This window comes from Cottoperca gobio, chromosome 1 (assembly GCF_900634415.1).
Source record: "Cottoperca gobio chromosome 1, fCotGob3.1, whole genome shotgun sequence".
Lineage (NCBI taxonomy): Eukaryota > Metazoa > Chordata > Actinopteri > Perciformes > Bovichtidae > Cottoperca > Cottoperca gobio.
Window position 1 is genome coordinate 24090820 of NC_041355.1, and position 12035 is coordinate 24102854.

Below are 12035 nucleotides of genomic sequence, written 5' to 3' on the forward strand. Positions count from 1 at the left end.
AGGCATTTAAATATATTTGTCTTTTTTTTTTACATTAGTCTTGATTAAAAGTCCATTTTCCTTTCATCCTTATTTATATATCATAGAGGATTTTATATTAGTTGTATATAGAGTATACTTTGACCTATACCTCCACACAGAAAGGGAGATTTGGTGAGCAGAACAAATTAAAATATCTTCTTGATTTGTTATAATTTCATGAGACTTTTGTGTTTCCAAAAAGCTTATGGTCCATTATTAAAGCCCAGAATGTGATTAAAAAACCCTTTCAATATAAACAAGATCTATAGAAAGAAACAGCAAAGTGTAAGTATCAAGTTTTAATAATTTATTGCAGTTTATTTGGAATTTGTTCAGATGCGCTCAACAACAACAAAACATATATTGGTACACCACAGTAGAAGCAAAGTATCCACAAATATAATACAGTAACAACAATAAATACAATACGATGTATGGTATATTAGTTCTTAGAGACTGTACAAGAAAACAAGACAACAAGAAAACTCGACGAGACATGACATTAAACCATGACATTTGTTTCACTACAGCCACCAATGCACACTATAGAGGTGGAATTTAGTTGCCATTATTTTAACAGAGAAAATGATATCATTGCTTCTCACTTATTCTAAATTAATAAAAACAATATTAAAATATAAATCATCCTCTCCTGCTTTTTCCAGGCAGTCAGACTTCCTCCTGCAAAAATAACACAAAACATCTACTAATTCTGACCCTCTGCCCTTCTAATAATTTCCATGCAGTCCATTAAAATAAGGCAGGGGCACTGATAATTGGGTTGGCACTGTCAGAATAAGTTATTATGAATATGAAAAATAATTATAATGCTTTAGCATGATCACATGAATGTTATGTCTCGGGGTCACGATAATCAGTCACAAACACACTGAATGTGTTTGAAAGCTTTACAGGTTCTCGGTTACATCCGCATTTAGTGTCTTACAATACGTATTATAACAGTGCTGCAAATTATTGGAAATGACTTTGGAGCAAAATGACAATGGCAATGATCCAATTCAATCAAGTCAAGAAGTGAGAAGACATACATATTCATGACTTCCCTTTGTTAGTTTTCTCAATAACTAAATTGGAAGGACAGAACCACAGTAATTGTTTTTGTGCTGAGATATATTCGTAAACAATGACAATGTTAGCAAATGTGCTCACTATGACGTGCCGAATGCAATTCTTTCTGTAAACAACCAATCGCAAAGCAAAGAAACGTGGAAGTGAAACTCTGCCATCCACTGGGAAGTTTAGAAGGTTTCAGAGGAGATTAATAACACGAGCTGTTGTCCTGCAGAGGACCCATAAGGCCATTTCAACAACAATCTGTTTCCACTGTGTCAGGTGGAAATAATAAATGAAAGATTCATCTCTGCTGTTTGGGGTTTTGGGACACCTGGTTTGTGTTCTGCCACAATTCCATAAGCAACAAATACATTTATTAAATCTGCCTAGTGTCACTCATGTCTTTGACACTTGATAGACTTCTACTGTTGTCCACTGAGCAGCTCCACCTGAACTCATTAATAACCTGCTCAGTAAATTCAAACCAGCAAAGCAGTCATAAAGCTGCTTCCACATCATGCAAATGCAGTCAGAGATTCCAATCTCCGTTCATGGATACCAGCTCAAGGATTAATGTTTGCATGGATTATGCATGCACATATCCTAAAAGCTGGGGAAGATTTTATACAACACAACACCTGTGCTGTTAGCCATAATCACACATGAGTGTGTTCCAATCCCCACTCATGTGAGATCTGGAGATTGATCCCTTTTACCAAATCATATTTCTATAGGTTTAGGGTTGTATACGCATTTTAGAAATGTTAAAGTCCAGGTTGGAAATCCACCCATACTAGTACTCCCACCCAATACACCATAAATAAACTTTAGCCTATTATACTGCGTATTATTACATTGTATTATTACAAGTGTCATTTCACAATAAGGAGTTGTAAATGCTGTTTTAAATCCTTCTCCACACTTAATTTCAATGCTAATTTGTTTGGCCTAAAAGTAGTCAAATATAAATGAACAGCAATCTAAAAATAATGGACTCAACCCAAACAAATACGGACCACATGTACATTTTTAGCCATGTTAGTGACATTTTATTCTATTCATCCATAGCACTCTGGTTCTATGGATGAATAGAATATTACTCATCATGTATTAGTCTTTATTATTATACAGTCCGTACGTGTGAAGATTGCCTGATTGAGCGATCAGGATGTAGCATTGAGTAAACACACCTCTAATTGCTCCACACACACACACACACACACACACACACACACACACACACACACACACACACACACACACACACACACACACACACAGCTGCTTAGTACATAATGACATTTTAGGGTAAGCTAAGTAAGGGCTGTTTATGAGCAGCAGCATGTTGCCATAAGCTTATTCACCAGTTTTTCACCAGAAGTAAAAATGTCACAATGACACGTTTAACAAACGCAAACATCGGCAATTAGCGATAAGTGCAGGATAACTAGTTAACAGCAGAGAAAATTACACATTTTTATGTTTTTTTCTGTCTTTTGTGCTCACTGCTGGACACAGGCCAACAAGCAGCAGCTATGCATTTTACTGTACTACCCTGTATCTGCAAGACAAAGGAACTACAGGAACTACAAGGCTGATTATGGGTTGAAAATGCAAACCCTAAAATGATAATGAAGCAAGGTAGACTGGACTTTGGTTTCCTGTAGTTCGAGATTTAATCACACAATATGTAATATTCTGCTACGTGGGGTCTCTCAATCAAAACAATAAAAAAGAGTTTGTTGGCAGTCTGCTTCTCCGGGTCAGGATTCTTTCAGTGTTCAAACGGACCAGTAGAAATACTGAATAAAGCAGTTTCACGTTAAAAAATCTGTTTTTTTTCCGGAACAGTTTGATGGACATATGATAGAGGGGCTGTGATCTAACCTGTAACCTCAGCTCAGCTTGTTTCTTTGATAACTTAAGATTCAGACGTTCAGGAGGTTTTACTGGGAGCCGTAATATCCACAGATGTCTCCTCCTCTCTAAAACAAACGGCTGAAACTTTAACATGATGCTTGCATGCATCAGAAATGAAGATCTAATAGTATAATTCATATTATAATAATCAACACTCTGCAAGGAACTCTTTTGTATAATGAGTATCTTTACTTTGGTAATACTTAATTAACATACTTTTAGACTAAAATAGAACTTTTTCTTGTAATCCAGTCGTGTTATTTTGTAGTATTGCTTCCTGTCAGTTTATGTATGCAACATTAAAGTATGCAATATTATTACTTTTATTGGTTTTATATAACACATTTAAAATATTTAAATGCATTCCTGTTTCATTAGTGGTTTACAAGAACATGTTCACATTTGAGTTTGTGCTGCAGCAGCCAAAGCTCTTCATCAGCTGCATAGATTGGGATCTGCTGTCCATGGTGCTGACTTGTAGTTCAGGGAAGACGATGCAGCAGACACTTCTCTTGTAATTGTTCTCTGATGAACACTGTAATATTGCAATACTGCTATTTTATTTTTTAAGATGGAGAAGGCAGCAGTCTGTGCGTATGGGGAATATTCCAACATAAATATTTGTGCTGGGGCTCATCACTATCATGTCACACTGCTGTTCACAACCCTAAAGAGTTACCAACTTGCATTTTTTTGCTACTGCAACAGCTATTTCCTTTCCTTTAACAAATGCAAACATGTGCATGTGCTGGGGGGAAATGAGTGAAGCACTGTGTTCACAGCTGAAGTGTGCTGCTGAGAGCATAAGTTGTAATGAAAACAGCCATGAGTGTTGATGAGATACTCTTGTGCTGATGCTAATAATGACTGTCGACTAATTGTGGAAGTGGCCCATTACACAGACACAAAACCTCTCAAAGAGGAGGACCGGGTGGACAGTTGCATTGATGAAATGTGAGCCTTTGAAATCAGCATAAAGGTTTTGCCTGTATCCTATCAACATTCAGCATCTCTTTCTTTGATCCACCATCTTTCACAAACCCTAATCAAGTAGTTTTTACATGGGGGTTTATGATCATTTACATTTAGGAATGGCAATGTTAGTAGGTTGTTCCACCATTTTTGTCCAGCTTGAACTATTGGATGGATTGCCATGAGGATTTGTACAGACCTTTGTGGTTCAGAATTTTGTTTTATGAACAAATATCTGTAACAAATAACTAATTAAATGTGCATCAGCCTCAAGAGCACTTTATATGTGTGCCAATTAGCAAGTGTTAGCATGCTAACATGCTAAACTAAGATGGTGAACATGATCAACATAAAACCTGCATGTTAGCATGTTAGCGCACTAGCTTTTAGCTCAAAGCGCTGCTGTTCACCAGTACAGCTGCACAGATGGCTGCTGGAGCCTCTAAACATGACAACACTCTTTAGCTAACCTCACTTTAGCTGCATAAACCTAACCAAAGCTCAACTATAGAGGTGGATCAGAAAACACTCAGGAATTATTAAGTAAAAGTCATATGGGTCATTTTGAAAGGCACTGACAAACAATGTTATCGTGCCGTTGGGGCCAATTCATAACTGCTCATCTCAGTCCTATTTAGTCATTTACTGTTGCAGATTTGTTCTAAAAAAACTCTGGGTATGCACATGTGCTGCACATTGAAACCCTTGCCTTAGTAACTATAGTAAAAAAAAACTGCTACTAATTGGTACTCCTCCTACAGTATATGCTATACACACCACAACCTGCCTGTGACATGTGCAGTTCATTGATTTATTGCAAAACGACACAGTGTATCAAATGCTGTATGTGGGAAATACAATCCGTGACGACACGGTATCTCCGTCTTGTGAAAACATACTTTGATCAGACATCCATCTCCCCAATCATACCCACGTTTAACTGCAAGCCAGACGGAAGACAACTGTGCTGTATATGTGCTGGGTAATTGGTGCACCATTTTGTCACCGTATGAATTATTCATTTCTGGTTGTTGATTCTCCAAGATGTAGTTACCTCGTCTAAAACGGTCCATGGAGAGATTTATCACTTTGCCTGCTGTCAAATGAGAATATATTAAGTGAGGTTTGTGGGTCGCTTCTGTGATAAATGCCATATTTATAATGCCCTAGGAGAGATGATGGCAGCTGATAATTTGCTTTCTTGATATCTGCCGCTATGCTGACTTTGACTCTGGTTCTCTCAGAGATAGATGTAATAAAAAAAGGAAAAAGTCTACCCGCAGAGCATGGGTGATTGTAAATGAATAATGGAGGTGAAATTTCACCGAGACAGGAGGATATATTGTTTAGGATCAGAACAGAGGAGGCAAGATGCATTTAGTGACTCAACAAAAAATCCAAAGACATTTATTAAGTAATTTGCTCTTTCATTTGTCACTGCTGTCTTATAGACGTGGACTTCTTGTTCACCTAAAGGGCACACAAGTTAAATTTGTGGTGACTAATGAACTGTAATAAAGTGGAAGTTTGGTGAGAAGTAAGAACTTGTGTTATATCGTTGTGCGTTTATTCTCATATGATGGTTTTGTTTTCCTTTCCGCACGGCCCTTCTGCAGTGTGAATTTAATAACCTTTAGATAAAACCTAATGTGTCTAATTCTTTCAGATATGTCAAAGTGAACGACATTGACCTGCTCATTTTTGACAACGCTCTGGCCTGATGCCCTTTTGCTTTCACGCAAGGCTAATCACAGAGTTCCAACTTTAAGACATATCTTTGCTTTTCTCTTCATACTTTGACATCCGACCTATCATCCCACTGACAGACTGGACTTTTTCTCTGCCCTATTCACGCTGGAAAACGTCCACTTTGTCAATAGAACAAAGTTCTTAACTGCACTTTGCCACTTTTTCCAGCAAAAGCATAGGTCTTGTATCGACCGTTTTCAGTGCGGTCAGGGCAAGCTAAGTGTTCTCTAATAAACACTTGTTAGACACGTAGGAAAATAAAATCATGTGGACGAAAATGTTGTATTCCCACACACAGTCAGGACTGATTTTATAATAAAATGAATAATAATAATAATAAATGTATTGAATTAGCAATTTTCAAAACAAATTCACAGAGTGCTTCACAAGGCAATAACAGCAAGATACATAAAATAAAAACAATAGAATAATCATTTAAACAGCACCATAAAAAAGAAAGAAAATAAAAAATAGAAAATAGTAAAGTGGAAAAACAAGTTGATAAAAAACAAATATTCATGTACATAAATGATGCATTAATATATATATATATATACGTATATATACTTATATATACATGCAGAGTGTGAGACAAGGAACCCAACTGGTGTATGAACGCTTCAGTTGCGCAGTGTAGTCCGATTAGTAATACCTGTGCTTTCTGTTATTGTTTAGCTGATGGTAGTTCTGATGTATCCCCTCTTGCTTAAAGCATTATGCAGGGCTATGAGTTTATTAAGGTTATTAAGGATGATGGGTAAATAAAACTAAGTTAACCAGCTGCTGGCGGTAGCATTATTTTTACCTCACAGACATGAGATTGGAATCAAACTTTTGGAAAGAAAGGGAATATACATATTTTGCAACATGACACTATTAATTTAAAATGAAACACACAGTATATTGTCAAAATCCATCAGAGAAAAAAAAAGAGAAAAATAATTTTGATATGAAAATAAAAAAATTGATGGAAAATGCAAAAAAAGTTATTTTTATCAACAAGATGAAATAATTTGCAGATCGGACAATCAGTCGCACATGCAGACTGGAAATCAGAAGTCTACTATTAAAGACCAGGACTACAGACAAACTTACAGTTCAGGAAATATGAAATGAATACCAATACCATTGTAATTGTGTTGCACTGTAATAACTCAGAGGTGCCAGTAGTTGGATTGTGTTGCCTCTGGACAGAGCCAGGCTAGCTTGTTTTCCAGTCTTTATTTTAAGCTAGGCTAACCCACTGTCTCCAGGCTTTGTATTAAACAGACAGGTACCACTTTCCTGGTATCAATCTTCTGATGTAACTCTTCTCTCAGCAAGAAAGAGAATATTCCTTTAGAGGTAAAGTTAGGTAAATAGCCTAACAAAACAATATGTGAGGCTAAGAACTCAACAACCTTTCACATAGAGCACAAAGGAGCGTAATCTTTTATGCCCAAGGCTGTAGCATTACACTTTCTCTCCCAAGCCTACCCTCAGAGTCCCCAAATACACCCAAGAAATATAAATGGCTTTATACACATGAAGCTTTACTTCTCCCATTTGTCATGAGCCTTTTTTATTGGTCGGCATTCTGAGCCGCGGACATGTTCACAGGCCGCTTGTAATGAATTAACATCACTTTATGCTGACCATCATGACATGCTTGTTTATTTGCAGGGTTTTCCTTTGGGATGATTTACAATGGCAGTGTTCAAAATGACCACTCACATAAATCATATTCTAGTGTAATGAAAACTCATTATGAAAACCAGTCAGATCTCAGGCTGATAAGACTGAGGTTTATGTGTGAGGCTATTACATGGCAGGGGATACCTTTGCTTGGAGCTACAGTGACACATAGAGCACTGTACAGCGTGTGAGAAAGAGAGTACTGCTCAGCTGGTTTGCTGACTGTGTATGAGAGTTCTATCAGTCTGTGTCTCCCGTGTATCTCATGCATCCTGATTTGAGTGATTCTCAAAGCAAAGAGTTACATTTTTAATCTGCAGTCCTTCTGAGGAGCTGAAAGAGAGGCAGTAGCTTTTCTTTTTGCTGATGTGGAACAGGCTTCGTTGGCTCCCCTCCTACAACATTAATTAACACTATAGCTCTTGATGGATGACCTCAGCTTTAGCTACCTAGCTCCCATTCATCACAACACGTAGGCGGATAAAAATATTTTATTTCACTCCTTTCTTTTGGTCCCACAACACATAAAAGTCAAGTTGTGTTATTCCCCTTGTTATTACAAGGTAAATATGATCCATTGTCAAATGTTCAACAAAAAAATGTTGTTGCTTAACATTCATGTGGCTTATCATGAAACATTTGATCCATTACCAGCTATTAATCATTCTTTTTCTTAGTTATAATGGTGCAGAGCTAATACATCTCCAACGTTTGTTTTTTTTGTACTGCTGAAGAATTGTCTTTGAAAACTTTGACGTGAAAAACAATATGGTATATTTTATTAAACTTTGTCACAACTTTGGCACCACTTTTGATAAATCAACCGTTGCAAAGTCTTTATACGTTCAAACTAATTTCTTGATTGAGGAAGAATAAATCATTGGTCAGAGGCTTTATAGATGAGTTATAAGCCATAATTGTGAAGAAGTTTTTGGTTGCCAGGGTATGAAATTCATGGTTAGTGTTAATTGTCTGCCAGGTAAATGCCTTGAATGCACCATTTGATCACTGACTGTGATTGAAGCTGAACATTAAAGTTCCTATTTTCTAAGAAATCAAAGGAAGTACCCTCTCCCATAAGCACAAGCTTCACACTGCAACGGACCGTAACTGTAACTACTCTTATAGCCGGAGAAAAACAAATAGTCTAATACGGTGAATCCTGTTTATTACCTAAACTGTGTAGACCTACACCTCCCCACTTCCAGGCGCCGTGGACTTAGTGCTTGATGTATCCTCTCTCCCTGTGGGGAGGGACTGGGCCCCCTGCCCCCCAGTGTGACTGTCAACCAGGGTGGACTGTCCTCGGTACAGCAGGGGCCTGCCGCGATGTCTGCACCAGTCTTGAAAAATGTGCCCAATCCTCATTTGACATGCTCTGTGGGTGTTTTTGCAGTGTGATCACCATTCATACATCCAAAATGTTTATGATTTAATAGCTTACAAGAACATATATAGATCTAGCCTCGTAAGTGCACAAGATTGATACATTTAACTTTAAAATGAAATAAAATGTATTATAGGGGTGTCCTGGGGAACATGCGGGCCTGAGGTAGACCCACCATAGTCTCACAAGATCCTGTGAGACATTGGCAACAAAATAGTTGTTTTCATTAATGGCCTATAACTGAAGTGTAAAGCAGTAGTGATTTATTTGCCATTAATTGTAGCTTATAAACCCTTTATACAGGGTTCACACATGGTTAATCTACATTACTGTTTTTATTCGTATCGACATTTTTGCAAGGTTTAGGTTTTGTGTATTTATTTAAGGATTTATTAAAGATGTTTTCAGGAAATCTAGTATATTAGACCAAATTATAAAATTGATACACATACCAACAAGAAAACAAGATAAAGTCCCAAGCCAGGGATGGGCAACTGGCGGCCCCCGTCCTCACTTTGTGCGGCACGCGAGTCAATTTCCAGAATTCAATACAATTATTGGTTTCACAGTTGTAAACAAGCAAAGTATTCGAATCAAGTTCCAATAGAGGCAAATATTATGAATATTAGAGTGTCGGACTCCGTAGTTTTCTCTGGTCCTCTGCTAAATCTTTTGAATGATGACATGTTTAGCCGCATGTCATCGTTCCGTCGCTGGCTCTCATGGTGGTGTCCAGATAATGATGTGGGCTTCGTAGACAATTGGCGGACTTTCTGGGGAAGACCTGGTCTAATTAGGAGTGACGGTATCCATCCTACTTTGGCTGGAGCAGATCTCATATTCAATAATATTACAAAGTTTATTAGTGGACCTAATCCATGACAACCCAGAGTTGAGACCAGGAGAAAGAGTTGCAGTCTTACACACTTCTCTATGCTTCTTTCCGTGCAGTCACCCACTCAAATCCCCATAGTGACTGTGTCTGCCCCACGACCACTGAAATGAATCAAGTCTATGGTTAACAGAAGAGGAGTGAAACACATGAAAACTTCATTAAAATAAACACCACCGCTGCAAAAGTGCAACTAAATCGAAAAATTAAATGTGGGCTCTTAAACATCAGATCTTTATCAACGAAAGCTGGATTAGTAAATGATTTAATATCAGATAATAAGATTGATTTATTTTGTCTCACTGAAACCTGGCTGAGACATGAAGAATATGTCAGTCTAAATGAGTCCACTCCACCTGATCATATTAATACTCACATTCCTCGAGGTACTGGCCGAGGAGGTGGAGTTGCGGCCATATTTGACTCAAACCTCTTGATCAATCCTAAACCTAAACTAAACTATAACTCTTTTGAAAGCCTTGTTCTTACGCTCTCAAACCCAACATGGAAAACAATAAAGCCAATTTTATTTGTTACTGTGTACCGCCCTCCTGGTCCGTATTCTGAATTTCTATCTGAATTCTCAGAATTTGTATCAAGTTTAGTACTTAAAACAGATAAAGTAATTATTGTAGATGACTTTAATATTCATGTGGATGTTGATAGTGACAGCCTTAATAATGCATTTATCTCAATATTAGATTCAATTGGGTTCAGTCAAAATGTACATGAACCAACTCACTGTTTAAACCACACTCTGAACCTTGTTCTGGGATATGGTGTTGAAATTGAAAGTTTATCAGTGTGTCCACATAATCCTCTTTTATCAGACCATTTTTTAATAACTTTTGAAGTCCTGTTACTGGACTACAAGCCAGTAGGCAAAATATCCTACGCTCGACGTCTATCTGAAAGTGCTGTGACTAAATTTAAGGAAGTGATTCCATCAGCACTTAATTCAATACCAGGACTCAATATAAATGTAACGGAGGACTCCTATGCTAACTTTATTCGCTGCCAAATTAATCATCTTGTTGTTAGTGCTGCAGACGCTGCTGCAAATAACACTCGACTCTGTCGCTCCTCTAAAGAAGAATATAATAAAACAGAGAAAGCTCCATGGCTTAATTTACAAATCCGCAAACTAAAACAAAAGTCGAGAAATCTTGAAAGTAAATGGCGTTCCAGTTAAATTGGAAGAATCTCATTTAGTCTGGTTAGATCATCTTAAAACGTATAAGAAGGCTCTCCGTAATGCCAGAGCAGCTTATTACTCTTCCTTAATAGAAGAAAATAAGAACAACCCCAGGTTTCTTTTCAGCACTGTAGCTAGGGTGACAGAGAGCCACAGCTCTACAGAGCCTTCTATTCCTATATCTCTCAGTAGTGACGACTTCATGAGCTTCTTTAACGATAAAATTATGATTATTAGAGACAAAATTAATCTCCTCCTGCCCTCAATTGGTAATGACTTAACTTCAACCTCCGGAATTTCAAACACATTAGTAACTCCTGAAATATATCTAGACAATTTTACTCCAATCAACCTTAACCAACGAACTTCAACAATCTCATCGTCTAAGCCATCAACCTGTCTTTTAGACCCGATTCCAACTAAACTGTTTAAAGAAGTTTTACCCTTAATTAACACCTCGTTATTAAATATGATCAACCTGTCTCTATTATCTGGCTACGTACCAAAATCCTTTAAAGTAGCTGTAATAAAACCACTTCTTAAAAAGCCTAGTCTTGATCTAGAGGTATAGGCCGATATCTAACCTACCCTTTGGCATCAGACAAAGGACTTGTCTCTGTTCTTGTCTTGTTAGACCTCAGTGCTGCTTTCGACACTGTTGATCATGACATTCTACTACAGAGACTGGAACATTGTGTTGGCATGAAAGGAACCGCACTAAGCTGGTTCAAGTCCTATTTATCTGAGCGATCTCAATTTGTATGTGTTAACGATAAATCCTCCATGACAGCCAAAGTGGAGTTCCGCAGGGTTCTGTACTTGGACCTATTCTATTCACATTATATATGCTTCCTTTGGGCAATATTATAAGGAACCACTCTATAAACTTTCATTGTTATGCGGATGATACCCAATCATATCTATCAATTAAACCAGACGAAACCAATCAATTGGCTAAACTTCAAGCATGCCTTAAGGACATAAAAACTTTGATGTCTAGCAACTTTTTAATGTTAAACACAGACAAAACTGAAATTATTATACTTGGCCCTAAACACCTCCGAAACGCATTTTATAATGACACAGAAGCTCTGGATGGCATTGATTTGGTCTCCAGCACCACTGTAAAGAATCTTGATGTCATCTTTGAT